Source organism: Lissotriton helveticus, chromosome 2_2 (genome assembly GCF_964261635.1).
Source record: "Lissotriton helveticus chromosome 2_2, aLisHel1.1, whole genome shotgun sequence".
NCBI lineage: Eukaryota > Metazoa > Chordata > Amphibia > Caudata > Salamandridae > Lissotriton > Lissotriton helveticus.
This window is the reverse complement of record NC_136060.1, coordinates 311076115-311094572: the sequence shown is the minus strand read 5'-3', so window position 1 is coordinate 311094572 and position 18458 is coordinate 311076115.

Below are 18458 nucleotides of genomic sequence, written 5' to 3'. Positions count from 1 at the left end.
AACTAGAGCAACGTAGCAGAGCCAGACTGGCTCAACATTCTCAAAATTGACAAACTAACATCATCAATGATCTCGAGAAAGATATCACCAATGTTAACAAATGGATCAAGAACTGTGTGGACTCTCTCCTGCCTATCAAAAACAACAAAGAACCAGCAAACAAATCATCTGGTATACAGACTATGGCTGGGAATCCAAACCCTACAGCAAACAGCTGGAAAGAAAATGGAGATCCAACCATAGTGTCAATGCCAGAAACATCTACAAGGCTGCACTCAGACACTACCATCAACTCCTGTGGCACACCAAATGAAGGTCAAAGAATTCACCACCCAGGGCTGCAGCTAATACCTTCACCCCATCACAGTAACTCTGCAACAAATTATCTAACGTCTTCCTCAGCAAAGTAGAAAAGATCTACAGTAACTTTGATCAACAATCAGACCCCAAAGGTCTTATTGCCAACGCAGCTACCATCTACTGAGCTGGACACCTGCCTGAAAGGAAAACACTCACCTAATAAAACAAGGCAGTGATCATGAAAACAATATACTCCTGGGCCACAAAGGCCCTTTATTCCCTCCACATATTTAACATGGGAGGACCACTAATCAGCAACAACCTAACTCACATCATCAATACCTCCATCAAATCTGCCCTCTTCCCAGAAGCCTAGAAACATGCTATATTCAATACCCTCCTCAAAACAAATCAGCCGATCCAAGTGAGCTGAGCCCCTTCTGGCCCATCTCTCTGCTCCCATACTCGGCCAAATTGATGGAGAAGGCCATTATCAAACAACTCACTAGACACTTTGAATCCATGACCTTCTCGACCACAGACGACAACTGCACTAACCTGGACCATGGAGAAACCATAGTCCTCCCACCATACCCTTGCCAAAAGACTACATGACGTAAGCATCCAAGGTCCAGCCCTCAAGTAGATAAGTTCCTTCCTTACAGGAAAAACATCATGAGTCAGACTACCATCTTACACATTAGAAGCCAAGGGTCTGATCTGTGGAGTTCCTCAGAGTTAATTACTCAGCCCAACCCTGAATGCGCGTTGGACTGTGCTGGGCTCCTGTATCGCCAGAGGTGATGCAGACTATAGGAGCTTACCGGCACCATCATTTAGATCTAATTCAACCTGCAGTAACCGTCAGTAGTTTGAGGTACTGAACTGTGTGGTGGTGCTATTTTGATTTGGGTGAGTAGTCGCTCACCGGCGCAGGGGATTCCCTGTCTTTTACAATATTCACTGCACCATGGTAATTTATGCTTTAGTGTTTTAGCTTTTGTACTCTGGGTTATTCAATTGTAATTTGAAATATTAACCTGTATTTTGCTTTTACAGGGGTTAAGCATGCTGAGTTCAAACTCAGACTCATGAGAAGTATTTTGAACGCTGTTCTGATTTTCTTCTTAGTTGTGTGCGTTTTAATGCATTTCTGTCATGGTGACATGCTGCACATGCCTACTTTTGCATTAACTACATTTCATTGCTGGATCCTACTTACTTACCTACTAACTCATTTTCCTCATGTCTTTACTTCTACTGATGTACAGCCATACTGTTTGTACCTTACTGCATTAATAGGTACCTTGAGTGATTTGGATGAAGGTATATGTTTTGTACCTTGTGCAATTGTTTCTTGAGGTTATTTTTAATGACAGTTTTGTCTTCATCCATACGTTACGTGCTTTTACTAGTGCTAAGTTTTCTGTTTGTTTGCATCAATAACAGTTCTTGCTATTTCTGGTGTTGGGGCAGAGTTCCTGTTACTCAAACCTTATTTACTGGGTGTTCTTATGGTGTTGGGAGATTTTTGCTCAAACCTTATTTACTTGCTCTCAACCCATTTTGAGGGGGCACATTTCAATCTCAAAATTTAGGTGACATTTCTTGTGGTGGTCCTGTTGTTGAGCTCAAGCCATTTGTTGATGGGGCATATTGTGCCCCCAAACGTTACTTGAATTTTCTGGTGGTGGGCATGTTGTTGAGCTCAAACCATTTTATGATGGGGCATATTGTGACCCCAAACTTTACTTGAATTTTCTGGTGGTGGGAGTTTTGTTGTGCTCAAACCATTTTACATTTGTATTTATGTGTGATGGAATGTTGGATTTATCCACAAGTTCTACTTAAGTTTACTGGTATTGGGAATTTGTACCCAAACCGTGGTACCGTTACATTTTACAGGGGGCATGTCCTGCACCCTGTTTCTCCCTGCACGATTTCTGGTGATGGGTAATTTGCTTTCCTCCATCCTTTCCTAAGGCATATTTGTTGCACCCATTGGGCATATGTATTTCCATTTGCTGAATGGAGAGTTTGTGTGTGTATATGTTATCTCTCTTTGTTTTCATCTTTCCTCATATGTCTGTTTTTATTACAATGAGTGTTGACTCCTTATTTCAAGTGTTGGTTGTCATTGTCTCCTTAAAGGAGATGTGTAGTAACCTGTTATTATTGATGTGTATTTCTTCATTGGTATTCTGTGCCCTGCTGCTCACCCATAGTGCGAATGTTGTCATAGAATGTTCTAGTGAGTCTGGTTGAGTGAATGTCAGTTGGAGTGTGTGAGCTGAGCAGTTGGGATGCTGCTTCCGGTGTGGGTTCTACTACCTTATAATCTACAATTCCTGTAACCTAAGACGCCTACTTGAAACTGAAGAATAAACTTTCATCTTGATTCATCCTCTACGCTGCCTACTCTCATGCTTATAATTCTACACAAAGTAGGGGAAGCAAAGTAGGTGCTGCACAGTTTAAAAAAAGATCTGACTTAGGAAATGTTCTGAGCTGTAGCCCACTTTGTAGATGACTAGTAGATTAAAATTCAAATGCATCTACAATGTCACACATGACTAAATGTCACTGAGATGAGTATTCAAGTCTAAAATAGAAATGTTAACAGTTTCATAAGTTCATGGTACCAGAGGAAATAGCAAAAACCAAACCAGGGACATCCTATGGTAATCTCTTATAGTTTTGTAGTACAAAGGGGAGTACTCACAACAAAAGTGAAATCCAGAAGCTGAAAATAGGGAAAGAAAAGGAACAAATGGGAGAGCAAAGCAGGCACTCACAGAAAAATAATGCAACAACTGAAGGGTTGTGAAGCACTTCATTGAATTTTAGTGTTGCGTTTAGGCTGAGCCGTGACTGAATTCATATCCTGCTCATAGATGGCTTTAGGATGCTGAGAGTTGTAGTTCAGAAAGTATAGTCCATGCCATAGTGTGTAGGAGCATTAAAAAATAAAGTGATGGATGGAATGCTTGAATTAATCAGTGACTGGTGATTGCTCGAGCCGCATCCCAATCATTTGTTTTTCGCCCACCCTACCACCTCAGTCTGGGCCCAGCCATATGCATGTCAGCCTTGACTCTGCTCCTCATGGAAACAGTCCAGCCCAAACTGCCAGGCTAGGTATCCTCCCTGAGTCAGAATACAAGCAACCCTGGAACGGTTTTGCCCTTATTATGGGCTCATCACCCAGGTATAGCTAATTCCAGTGGCACAGCAAGCACGGGACCAATGTCTGGGCATACCAGTCACACTTAAGGTATCAAAAAAGAAAGTGAAGGATGGTATGCTTGAACTAATCTCAGCCACTGGCGATGGGAACTAAACTTAGCCACTGGTGATCACTTGGGGTGTATCAAATTCCAACATTTTTTGCCACCATGCCACCTAAGTTTTGGACCAAGCCATATGCAAATCCTCATGGGAACAGTCCAGCCCGAACTGCCAGCCCAGGTCTTCCCTGAACCGTAATTTAAGCAACCCACAACCAGTTTTGTGCTTCCATCCATCCTTCACTTGGTTGTACACTTTGATTTGTTGCCCTAAGTGTGGCAGGTATACCAAGACGAGGGTGCTGTGCACACCACAACCAAGATGTACCTGGCTGATTAACACATAACTAGGGCAAAACCAGTCCTTTATTGCTTGTATTCCGTTTTAGGGAATAGCTGGCTTGGAAGTTCAGACTGAACTGTTCCCATTGGAGGGGTATCAAGATTTACTTGCATGCAGCTGGGTCCAAAGGAGGTGGCATGGTGTGCAAAATAATGATGGATGGGGATGTGGCTTGGGTGATTACCAGTGGGTGAGATTAGTTCAAGCATTCCAACCATCACTTTTTTGTATATTTTGATAGCGTGTTGAAGAGCACCAGTGATAGTGTGGCAAGGAAGGGGCTGACAATTGATAGATATCACCTTCTGGGGCAAACGAGCTACAGAAATGTGGTGTAATGGCTGTCAGATATCTGTGTGATAAAGCTACACCCACATTAAATGTGTGGGATGGATCAATTCTTGACACCTTGCCTGCATGCCTTAAAATGCAAAAATGTTGTTTATGCTCTTAAAGAATTGCATAGACATTGCACCCCTTGGCTCCCAGCCATTTTACCTGTCCTTGGACATGCAGAGCTCTTCTCCTAAACACATATCCTGAGGCCCGTTTAAAATTCAGCAAAACAGACCTTCATGGAAACCTCTGAATTTGTCACAATTATTCAGATCTGGTCAGAGGCATCACCATCAGCGAAGCCTGTGGGCAGCCACTCCACAATTTTCCTGGTGCCACTACATGTGATTATTGTATTAGCAATGCAATGCACCCTCCATTCTGCTGAGCTATTTGGTGAAGCCCTTATCTTCTCCATAGTTACCCTTAGGCTCTCCTTCCAACTTCTGACAAAGGGGAAATTCCAGCAATTATCTCAGCATTACTGTGTACATTCATGTTCCGTCCTGGCAAGAGCTGTGCTTAATTTGAGCTGGTGGATGCAGTTGGGGGGTCCACCAGCACTAATTTTTGGTGACCAGCACTTATTACTTTTCAACAAACTTTGAACCAGAGGAAGAGAGAGAAATACACAAAAGGTGGGAAGAAGAAGTAAATGAAAAACGGAAAATAATGATGCAAAAGATCCTGCAAGAGTGCGATAGAGAGCCAGGGAGTGTCTGATGGTGGATAAAAAGGCATGAGGTGGAATCAATATTATGCAGCCTAGGTATTTGGTTCCCCCAGACCTTTGATAGCACTGGCCGTGGGATTTTGAACAAATCTTTTTCCGCCCCTGGGCGCTCTATGGTCACCTCAGGACTGCATGCTACAGACAAGGTCATACTAATGATTACCATAGCACCCTAGAATTAGGGAGAATCAGACCACTGTCGGGTCACTGCTGGCGGGCACCGCTGCCACCCAAACAGTAGCAGCTGCTACCGACCAGGGGTGGGGGTGCAGGGAGGGTGGCAGGTGATGGGGGAAAGAGGTAGGGTGGGAATAATAAAAAAAAAAAAACACTTACCTCTTTACTGCCGACCACAGGCTCTTCTTTTTCCATTCTCCTGGCAGGAAGCACACAGCCTCCCAGAATCCCCTGGGCAATCACAACATTGCCTTATAGAGTGTTGTGATTGGTCTGAATACCATGGTTCGGTGCTCAGACAGGGGCTGGCGGGGTGTGCATGTTATTCACACAGGCTGTTATACAGCATGGGTGGAGAACATGCAGGGTGCGTATGATGCTTTGGCCGGCCCAAGACGACCGGCCAAAGCGCCATGTGCACTTTTGGTGCTGCCACCACTCCTCCTGTGTGACAAGAGGAGTCCAACCAGCCTTCCTAGCTTCAGCTGCAAGCGGAATACAAAAAAAATATATAATATAGAATGCTATTATCATTATGTGTTTGTATTCAGTTTGCAGCTGAAGCAGTGGGTGATGTTCCTCTGCCTTAACGGAGGAGCCGCCACTGCACACTTTACTTCCTCCCACAAACCCAAGTGAAAAGCAGGTGGTGGGTGCCGCTACCCATTTCGAAGATGCTGGGAGTTTGTCTCAGGGTAGCCATTGGATGGAACATCACCCTGGATACCTGATCAGAAGTATGACAGGTCTCCCCAGCCAAGGTTTAGGCTTCACGGAATACCAGCCTTACCTCAATGTGTCTAGAATATGATTGACTTTATACTTTCGATAGAACATTTATTACTTGTTGAACACTTGATAGAAAGCTTAGATTTTGACTGACATGTTTATCACTTTCAAGTCACTTTCCAGCTTGCTTGGATAGTCCCTGGGCACATATTTCTGAAAAGCGGCCAATGCTGAGAAGCAACAAAGGATCATTGTCGAAGCAGTATGTAATAATATTACCATCCTGCAGCATTGGGCATAACAAAACATAACATGATATGGACTGTAATAAATTTCGCATTGGAGAGGCTTTTAGTGGACCATAAGGGACAACACATGTGTTGTTATCTTGGAGGAGATTCACCTTTTTACACAGAACAAAGTGTCTGACTTCTCAAAACTGGACTGGGTTCATACCATATCTTTCTTGGAGACTTTAACCTTCATTGGAATGACACCGATGATGCCCTAGTCACCTCCATTAAGACTTTCCTCTTCGATCTCAACTTCTCTCAGCTCTATAAGGGTCCCACCCACAACAAAGGCTCCACCCTTGACATCATTATTGCCAGAGACAATCATATTCAAATGAAGGACATACCCCCTTGGGATGGGTCGGATCATCATCAAATTGCCTTCCACATACTGAAAAAGATCACTAGCAGAAAGGGTCAACATCTTAAAGCGAAACAATGGTATTGCAACATGAGAGACGTCAACATCAATGCTCTTACTGCCATCACCATGAATAGACTTCAGCCGTCCACTAACATGACTAACCTGGATGATCTTTCTGATGTTTACACTAGCACTGTGACTGATATCTTTGACACCTTGGCGCCGAAACAATTCAAAAGGATTCCTCTCAACCATTTTAAACCTTGGTTTAATGGTGTCCTAAATGACAAATGACGCAAACTTAGACTTTTAGAGAGGTCCTGGAGAAACAAGCCATCCACTGCCAGTCTCTATCAGCTAAGGATAATGAGAAGTGCTTACAATAAAAAAATCTGCATTGCTAAAACTGACCATTTCAGGGCACAACTGGACGGCACCAAAAACAGACCCAAGATGCTTTTTGAAATCCTAAAACAACAAGCAAACCACTCTTCCAGCCCTAACCAGTCCTCCATGAATCCACTTCCTAGCGGGGAGGACTTCACAATGCACTTCTCTGAAAAAGCTAGGAAAATTGAACTGGAGCTCCAACCTGTCACTCTCATGGTGCCGCCTCTAAACCTCACCTGATCTCCAGAGGAGCTGGTGGTTCCTTCAGCAGTCTCCTTTAGCCCCGGCTGCTCTCCAAAAATTATGCCTCTTGGAATTCCTTTATACTGCCAGATTACACAGAATTACTCCACAAGATGGCAACTCTAAAACCGGCTAATCACTTCAATGATCCACTTACTACTAAACTTTTTAAAGACCTCAACTTGGCCTTTCTACCTCTTTGGTTGCGGATTATTCATGAATCTCTACTGCAGGGGAACATCCCTGATTGCCTCAAAATTGGGCAAGTCACTCCCATCCCAAAGAAGCCTAACGCGGATAAATCTGACCCCAACAATTTCAGACCTAACACGAACATCATGACATTAGCCAAACTTCTTGAGAAATGCGTCCACAAGCAGCTCTGCAGCCATATAGAGAAAGTTCAATTACTGGACCTCTATCAATCCAGTTTTAGAGTAGGGCATAGTACCAAAACTGCACTTACGCACATTGTGGATGATGCTCTAAAATCCCTTGATCATAATGTCCTTTGTCTTCTGATCCTTCTGGACCTGTCTTCTGCTAAGTTCACCATCAAACATGACACCTTGATTAATCTTCTACAACGGAGGATGGGTTTAACGGGACCGGTCCTCCAGTTGTTTACCTCTTTCTTACACAACCTCACTCAAATGTTTAAACTCAACCAGTCCCTTGCTCCCAGTACCCAAGTCAGGATTGGAGTTCCACAAGGAGCCGCACTCTCGCCCACGCTCTTCAACCTTTTAATGGAGCCACTCACTCTCATTCTAAACAAGTCTAACATTCATTACCACATGTATGCAGATGACACTCAACTTTACTTGAAGATCTCCTCTCTAGATGACACTGAAACTTTAAATGAGGCTCTTTCACAAACTCAACAATGGTTAGTCCAGAACCATTATTTATTGAATACCCTCAAAACTGAATTCCTGCTGATTGCCCCCCACAATCACTTTGCACCTACCCTGGACTGTCTAAAACAACCCACAGCCCTTAACTGCACCCCACATGTGGTTGACTCTGCTAAATCGAATTAAGAAAAAAAAGTACATACAAAGTACTTTCTCTGGCCTTGCGCCTAGAATTTGAAACGCTCTTCCTACTGAGATTAAAGCCAATCCTTCCAATGCCTATTTCAAGAAACAGGCCATATTAATTTTTCTGAATGATCATTAACTGCATCATCATTTCTCTTTTGAATATAACCTTGTTTACAGTCCTGACATTTTTCCCAACTTAGCCTTCTCCATTTATTTCATGTGTGATGGTTAATTGCTATTTTATCTGAGGGTCCTCACCCTACAGTGTTGTCAATTATTTTACTATTTTGTGTCAAGGGCACTCTTGCTTGTTTTGCTGAATGTTACAGGAAACATTTTACACCGGAGGATAAATGGATCTATTGTGGCCCACTACCTGGTCCCTGATCTTGATTGTATACTCTTTGAGGTGTCACTATGCTGACCTCTATTGTATGGAGTTTATTCATGCTTGTGCTGTGTGCACAGTGCTCTGATACCCACAAGGGTCATGTTCGCGCTTTATAAAACGTTCTAATAAATGAACGAATAAATAATATATATTTCAACTGTTTAACATGTGTCACAAAGACTGAATTGACAAAAGCCGAAACAAAGATTTATGATTCAAACTTTTCTGAAAGCTTGTAGTGTAGAGCTTCGTCTGATGCTGAGGGACAGTTTGTTCCACAAGGGTGATTACCGCAACTCACATAATCCTGATTTGTGCAGAAAAGGGAGTTTTCTCCCAAATCAGAATTACACCAAAACTTGTAATGAAGGTCTGAAATGACAAAGGGCCTAATTAATGAGGTAAACATACACTTTTCTGTAAGTTTACTCTTTCTCCATATGCAAAAATCTGCAATTTAATAGTAACTTTAGAATTGTGGAGAACTCCGGACAAATAATGATAGGGCAATCCTATCTTTTTTATGTGATGAGTTCTCCGCCCCTACTGAGCAGTCTCTGCAGTCATAAAGTAACTATTAAATTGTAGTTTCGCGAATACCGAAAAAGAGTAAACCTACACCAACATGTATGTTAACCAAGCAGAAAACCTTTCTATATTCTGCCATTTCTCTGGATTACGAAGAGTATCACATTAGCAAGGTGTGAAATCCAGAAGACACACAAAGAGAGGGCAAGAACATAATACTTCTCTATCAATGTCACCAGAATAGTCCCTGCTATATCTAGGACTCTGCCTGTCCCTCAAACACTTCATCAAGGAGCTCAAGTCCCACCTGTTTAGATATTCATTGTACAGCCCGTCAACCACCATCCCAATGCTGCCACCATCCACAGCTATGATCACCAAGCCCCATTGTACGCGGCCTTTTTTTCCTGACTATTGTTCTGAGCCATGTAGCCCTCCTGCATTCTAACCTCTGTTTAATTTAGTCACCCTCATATTACCTACCATCTAGTTACCTTCCATTGATACTGGCCTTCCCTGTATGCATAATCTTTGAAACTATGTAAATTATCCTGTGAGGCACCACTGTTCTATGCCATGCAAACCACTCCATCGCCCTTTGGAGTTAGGCCAACGAAATATAATGAATTGTGAATTGTTTACTGTTAAAAAGTGGGCTGGAACCTATAAAAGGTCTATTAGTTCCCGACTATTCTAAAATGAGGTAAACAATCACTGCCTGGGAACATTCATTTGCATATATTTGAGCACTTTTCTAAAGTTTGCCTAGGACAGTGTGCTGTGAGGAGTATGCACATTAAATTGAGCCAGTTACTTTCCTTCAATCAAACTCCCAACATTCCAATGTTTACCCATTTTATTCAGAATAACTTAAGGGTTACATCTCTTAATACTGAGGGGACATATTTCACAATGAACCATTCAACGAATTAAAACACATTTGTAACTTGATTATGAAGGCAAGAACAAAAGCAAAGAAGATTATTTAAGGTGGAGCAATAGTCTGCATTAAATGTTATTAAATGCAAGCATTACAGATTTGAAGCCTGCCAGTGGCAGTGGTACACGTTAGTTTTAAACAATTTTTATTAATTTCTTTAAATAGACCTTAATGCAATAGATGAAAAAATTATGTGCACTACAATAGCATTCAATAATTAGTTGTGGAAGGAAATGTACACAGATACCTATAGTAAATGGATTAAATGGAACTGGGTTCGAGTCTCGGCAATGACGCTGAACATCCTGTGATTCTGGGCAAATCACTTACAGCTAGATTCATCAATGAAAAATGGGCTCGCAAAGGGCCAGATTCTGAGAATCTGGCCCTTTGCGAGCGCAATTTTTGCATTTGGGATTCATCATCCCAAATGCAAAAATCGCTAATAGCGAAATCGCATATTTGCGAGGAATTGCATTTAAGGAATCTCTATTTGAGATTCCTTAAATGCAATTCATTAACCATTTTTTATTTGCGAATTCGCTATTTCTGGCCGCTATTTACCACGAAGTCTGACTTCGTGGTAAATAGCAAAAAGGTAGAAAAATGCACTTTAGTGCATTTTTCTAAGTGGGATGTTACACACACACACGTCCTTTGGACATGTGTGTGCGCAACATCAGGCTACATTTCCATTTCAGGGGTGCTACAGGGTGTCCTTTGGACACCCCTGGCACCCTTGAAATCGCATTCTTATTTGCGATTAGCAAATTGCTAATCGCAAATAGGGATTGACTCCCCATTCATTCCTATGGGCCTTTAGGCCCATAGGAATGAATGGGGAGTTATTCCTTATTTGCGATTAGCAATTTGCTAATCGCAAATATGGAGGCTATAGGAATCGCAATTTCTTTTGCAATTTCTACATGAATCCCGATTTGAGAGTCCTTAATAACGATTCCTTAATAATCGCTATCAAGGACTCGCAAATCAGGACCATGATGAATCTACCTGCTGATCTCCCCGTGCCTAACAAAAATGAATTTGTCCCCGTGTAATGCAACTGGTGCTATGTAAGCGCTCTGGTGCTATGTAAAGCGCACTATATAAAACCCTGTAAAATAAAAAAAAATAAAAAATGGTAGATCTTAAAAAGAGAAATATCAAGATAATTATAATTAATAATTGAAAAGTGATAATCAATGTATCTCATATGACAAGCATCCACAAACATTCAACCATATTTCAACTACTGTAAATTTCACACATATCTTGGGTTCACTAAAACTACATTAGTAAAACTACAACATCAATTCCTCCCACCTACAGTCACCCCATATCAAGCAAAGCTGTCATAAATAAAGGGCCAAAATAGTCCACATAAACAGGTACACCACATTAGTACTTCTTATTACCCAGTATATCTCAATTAAACTATATCGTGACTGAGGTACTATCTTCCACTTCCATACTGTCCCATACTGATCAGTTTACAGAGCCCCAGTTTGTACATTCTCTGTCACGATCACTGGAAGATGCTTTGTATCCATTGTTCATGGGTGATGAAAGTGAACTCTTCTTTTATGCAGCTGTGGGCCTTATGTAAAGTCTACAAATTTTTGAGTTCCCTGCCTTAGATTTTCCCCTAAGTGTGCAGGACAAGACAAGAGCCGCTGTGGGGGAATAATGTCCTGGGATGATGAAATAGTTGTCCAGTATCAACTTTCTCACCCCACCTGCTGGTGGAAAGTAAGGGCATTAATAATTTTGAGCGTTACCTAGTGTTTGGTGGCTATGGGCCATCCGCATACATTAGCCAGCTGTCATGTCACTCTATCCATATAGATGGCTATAAACTCTAAAAAGCTAGGGTGGGATGTCTGTCTATTTTTGGCGAATGTCCTGAATCTTCCAAACAATAAATAACCACCTATCTAAAGCAGCTTGAAATCTTAGCCTTCAACACAGCGGACAATACAGATGCCCACAACTTTTAAATATAATAAACAGACAAATGGAATGCTACCATAATTCTTGTCATTACCCTAGTTCAGGTGTTGTCTGTCAGAATACTGTAATGAGACGAGAATCTGGAGATAGCACAGATTATGCATTCTGTCTTTGCCCAATAGCCTACCTAATTGATTACTAAGAGTATCTTGAAATTATTTATTTTGCATCGAAGAATATATAACTTTGCTACTCTATAGAATTCATGCTACAGTTCTGCACTCAAAGGTATATTACAAAAATACAAGAGAAAGATAGATCTTGGGCAAAATGATGTCGCTTAAAAACCAAAGATTGCAAGTTAAAGAGCAAGGATAAGAAGAGTCTCCACTCCTTTCATCTCTACACAGAGAAATGCAGTAGAACCACCACCACTATTCAACTAAGACCTTCAGTACAGCAATATGGCCAGCCACTTCAATACCACTTGCTAGGACTAGCATCCAAAAGAAATGCACTGCACTTCCAAGTTCCACAACTGTCACCACCACCACCCATGATCAAAGTATTATTATCCCAGATCACTGCCCTTACAGTCCAGACTACTGTAAATTAACCTTTCCGACCTTCTCTACTACAACCCCACACCCCCACATTACTGCAATTCAGATCAGCACTACTGGACTGCCAAGAAAAAGGCAGCTGCCTGCTATGGAGTAACAGTTGTTTGATTGCATCCTTTAAGAAGAAAGTCTGCCTTTGGGAGTTCATCAACTCCTCCAAATAGTTCTCTCCCAATCTCAATGAAGGTAGAAAGAAACATGGAAGAGCAGGGAGAACCTGAAAGAAACATTCTACTACTTTGCTTAATTGACTAGAAAAAAGAAAGAGTTGCATAAGAAAGTTATTTCCTAGCAACAAAATCTTCCCTCCTTAGCAACCCCATAAATAAAGTAAACAACAGATCCATTAAGTGTTTTAAAGTTTTCTTAATTAAATAAAAGAATTGGATTATTTATAGGCCGTTCAAGCAGTTGGGCTAAAAAAAGATGGCCAATTTCTAACCATTTTCAGATTTGTGAGGAATTCAGTTGTAACTTAATTCACAAGAAAATGGCACATCGCTTTTCAGCACTGGCAACCAACCATAAGAAAATAATGCTAGTTTGCATAGATAAACTACAACAGTAGAAAACATAAGAAAAACATGACACTTCATAATCTATGCGTAAGCAACTGAAGCCCCAATATACAAGACTTGCAATAACTCTTTAAGCATCTCAGCCCATCCCTTGGCGAGGTCCTTTTTATAGTCTGGCTTGACATCGTAGCTATCACCGGACAATTGTGAGCATCACTAGAGAGTGGCTTTGACTCTGCCACATGTTGGGAATCAGGAATGCATGGCAGATGTTAGGTGCTTCCACAAAAAAGTGCTTGACCTCCATGCAGCTGTGATCATTTTGTGTATTTATCCAGCTACTTGTGTTCAATATTAGGGGACATCTGACACTGTAATTCTGTTAAAGTGTCTTAGATAACTAGATAATGTATGGTGTTTTGCAGCAGCACAGATGGGAGAGGCATTCATTACCTACATAGGGGCAGATTTACAAGACCCCTGCGCCACCAATACGTCACTTTTTGTGATGTACTGGTGGCGTATCTTATTGCTCCATATTTACAAGGACAGGAAAAGCCACCTTGCTTGGCTTTTCCTGTCCTTGTAAATATGGCCCCTTTACACGCAGCACTTTGCTTGAAAGGGGGCTTCCATGGGTGTTGCTGTGGGTGTTCCCACGCAACACCCATGGAACGAGACACAATTCCAGATTTACGAGGAATCGGAAATCTGGAAATGCATGTAAATGCCACGCCTCCCCAGGGGAGGCGTAGAGAGGCGCAACGAGGAGAAATTTTTCATTTCTCCTTGTTTTTTCCTCTTTCAATGCGTGCTGCATTCTACAGCACTCATTGAAAGTGGAAAATGCCTGTAGTGATCGTTTTTGTGCAGGAAGGTGCTCCTTAATGCACAAAAACAATCTCCCCACAACGCAGGCATCCTTGCACCATGGTGCAAAGGTGCCTGCGCCGGAGCATGGCTGCAGTTTGTGTGCCAGCGCAGGGGAGAGCACAGAGATGCAACATATTGCTGTAAATATGTCACATCCCTGTGCATTGAAAGTGACTCAGTGGGGCACAACCAAATGGCTTGTGGATTGCACTGAGTTACTTTCATTGTAAATCTGTGCGACAGATTTTTAGGTCTCACCTGACATTGCAACTGTCACCTCACCTTTAAACCTACACTAATATTATTCTACAGTTCTTTGCTTCCACACAAATACATTTCCTTTTTCATGATATCTATTTGTTTTGCTTCACATTATCATAAGACATGTATTTAAAGCCAGATGCCAGACCTATTGGCATTGACAACGCTTGTTAGAGCTGTGAGTTGATCTGACTGAACTCTCAGTACTAGCAATTTCTATAGTATATTGCGAGTAGAGTTGGGCAAATCAAGCAAGGCTCAAACCTGGCACAATTTGTACATCTGGCTCTGGCTTGGGCCTTTTGCCATGGGGACTGGAGAGGCAAAATAGATTGATTCAAGCATCCCACACACTTCTCTTTTCCCTACCTAACAGAGTTTCAAATGACAAAACCCTGCTTTTCTGCTGTGTGTTTGTCTTTCGGCAGCTAAGCTACAATTTGCATGTTTCTCACTGAAGACCTGTAATCGACAGCAAACTGTACGATGTTAGAGTTCTCTTTGTTTAGATAGTCGATATAATGGCTGTCATTGAGCTGCTGATTCTCTCCCTTTATAGTTTGTTTAAATCTGGGGATGGTGGTCATAATAAAATAAGCATACTATCCTGTATTTAACATTTTATACATATAACATGTCTGATCGATACTTGTATTTATAGAACATTGTGCACTAATTTAGATTAATTTAGGTCATAAAATAGTTAAAAGGGAGCGAGGGAGGAAAGATCCTGACTTCCCCACTTGAACAAACTCTGTGATCTAGGCTGATCCCTTTACCACTCGCGCTCTGCTTCTCACGCTAGTAAATGAATGTGGTGCCACCTGAAATAGGACTTTGCTGACTAAGTTCATTACAAGCTTTGAACGTCCTAGTGGGCAGGGCTGGGAGGATGAAAATCTAACAATATGTAGCTGAACAAAGTGGATTTTAAAATAGCTACTTTGATACTGTTGTCTCTGTAACCTCTACGTCAGTGAATATTTTCTTCTGCATAATTGCCCTTGGAATTGTGTTTTACTTATCATCCCTTAATAGGATGCTCTGGGCATGCCTGCTGTCTTTCCTGTGCCCTGGCCTTAGGCGACACAGTTGTACAGACACAAGTGCTGATAGGGCTACTTTGTCATTAGTGTTTTTTTCATGCAGCCGGATCTATCACCACTTAACACTCAGTTTGTTTTCTTTTTTGACTCTTGATATTTTTTTAGTTGGCTTTATTGACCCCTATTTACTTTCTCAACCTTCACTTGCTTCATTTTTTCCCAGAAGAGTGGATCTTGTATTTTATTTACTTTTACCTGGGCACGAGGGACCCCAATTGCTTTGGCCATCCACTGCTTAAGTTGTAAAACAAATATGTATAAATGCAGCAGCACAAAATTCTACTTCAGAGCCCACTACATGTGTTGCTGAATGCAGGTTGCCAAATACCAAGGTTGCTTTGCCCTGATTTCATCCCATCCCTCTTTCTTCTACCAACCTACGGTTCCATAATTATTTTCTTTCTCGTGGAGGTTGTTTTCATCTCTCCTTCACCGGTTTGTAATTATTTTAATCTATTTATTTTTCTTCGTTTTCCACTTTTCTCTGATAATGAAAAATAAGTCCTTGCCCCAAAAATGAGTACTAAACAGAACAAAAAAAGCACAGTAGCCACCACTTTGTACTTTCATGTGCGTTGTTTGTATTTCTCTTTGTTGCACTAGTAATGTAAATAAGCGAGGCTTATATTCATGGTTGTTTTCTATAGTGTATACTTAACCTGTATGGTATTCTGAGTCCTGCGTATTTAATGCAGGTTTGGCTATTTTTATTTTGGCTATTTTGGGAGTAATTGTGTTGTCTTTTAGTGATTGTGCTAAAACATGAGCAGGGTTTTATTTTGACTGGGAGTCCATGAGATGAATTTTGACTTTGTTCATTTTCGAAGTTGAATATATTCAAGAGATTTTGGCTGCAAAGTGGTAAGGGGAGATGTTGTTGAGCTCGGAAATTAGATCACTCTGGGGTTCAGGGTACAGATTAAAAAATTAGGGTAATGGGATGGGCCCACAGGAAATGCCATTTGACACATGAATGGACACAGAGAAAGACATACGAATATCAAAATATTGAGATCTAGATAAGAAAGACTTTAACCTATTCCGATCTGTTCCCAGCCTGTTTTTAATGGGGTTCCTGTGTGGAACCCAGATCTTTTGACTGGGTGTGAGTGTTTGATTGGTTCAGATGCTCTGTCCATCACCACCCCCTTTTGTATCGCTTTAGCCGCCATATGTGTGGCAGGGTATGCTCAGACGTGAGTCCCTTGCTCACTTTACCACTAGATTCAAGCAAGCTGGGCTGAAGACGGCTGGAATGCCAGAAACCGGTCCTCGGAAGCTTGTTTCCGGTCCAGGGAAGGCATGGCTTGGCAGTTCGGGCTGGACTGTTCCCATGAGGCACAGGGTCAGACTGATTTGCATATAGCCATGTCTGAACTGGGGTGGCAGAGTGGGCTAAAGAACGGTGATGGATCAAACCCAGATCTTTTGACTGGGTGTGAGTGTTTGATTGGTTCAGATGCTCCGTCCATCACCATCCCCTTTTGTACCAAGGAGAGGACAGGCAGCTCACGCGCTCATACGTGTTGCATCACACCTGCAGCGGGGGACGTAAAGAGCTGCCCGTCTCCTGTGGAAAATGACAATGTATATGTACATAAGCGGCGTTCATTTGTGTTCACCCTCGCCACTGTTGAAGGTCAAGCGAAAGTCACGGCACAGTGGCCCCGCCATCTTGTCCCCTTTTAGGCCCCATCACGAACATAGATAGTAGCCATTTTGTGTGTCATGACCTCTCTGCCCACTGCCAATAGCCTGCATCTCTCCCTCTCTCTCTCCCTATCCCCCCAGCCTCGCAAGTATCCCCCCGCGCCCCGACAGCCCCCGGTCTCTCCTGTTCGGGCCATAAACGCACCACTAAACACGACCCTGTCTCCGTGCTGAACCCCTGCCCCCTCGCTCTTTCATCCTACCAATAGAACAGGCCCTTTTGGTAACCTCTTCCCCCCTGCCCGATTGCCCGGCCTGATCCCAGGCCATCACCTAGTCCAACAGATGCAGTTTATTGCTCCCTACAGTAGGACCTCGCCTCACATCAGAGGAGCGGTGATTAATCAAGGCCTTCACACCCCTAGATCTGACCAACACCCCTGCATTCCTCCCAGGAACACCCTTCCTCTCTTCTGATGACCCCCGCCGGCTACACCTGGCCTCTCGACCCAGTCCCATATCATAAAACTAGGTCTCGTGGATGTACCCCCTCCGGCCCCGCATAGCGAAACGTGATCTTATCGCCTGCCCAACCTTAGATCTGACCACCCCCTCTTGCCCTCGTGTCCTGTTGGGACGTCCGGCTGCAGATTACAATCACATGTTACATTTGGGAGGGGAAAACAACATCAGAGCGACCGGTATGGGAATAGGCCTGAAGCTGGGATTCCAAACATGCCTTTTCGTACTTCAAAGTGTCTTTATTACAATAAGGAATGTTTGTACATCATAAACCTGTGTATAAAAGACGGAGCCGTAGAGAAACTTGTTGGAGCACCTCGAGAAGATACCCTGTTGTCTGATTTGACGTGTTCTGTTCCGTCGGAAATAAACTCCTGTTTCCTGCCTTCCAGTCTCCAGCGCCTGCCTCTTTATTTGGCAATCGTGAGTTGGGTGAGAAGCGGCTAACGCCGGGCAAACCTAGAAAAGGGGTAAAACGACCTGATCTGCCTGAACCCTTTTTCATCAATTGGCGTCCCAAACGTGGGGCCCATCAGCGATACGTGGATCCAGTGAGAGAGGTCCCAACGACAGAGTGAACGACTGCAATGATCGGGAAGAGCTCCTGCCCGATAGACCCTTGTCTGGCAGCCGATCATCCGAACTTCACTGGTTCCGAACAGACCTCTCTCGAGTGATCTACGGTCCTGACTGGGAACCATCAGGAGTGCCACAGCAATTACGGAGAATAGAGGACGATCGGGCGCTGGAAACGGAAGACGAGAAACTGTCCATACGGTCCGGGTAAGGTCGTGTAAACACGACAAATTGCAAATTGATTGTTTGATTGTCATTGGAAAATACTAGTATTACGCA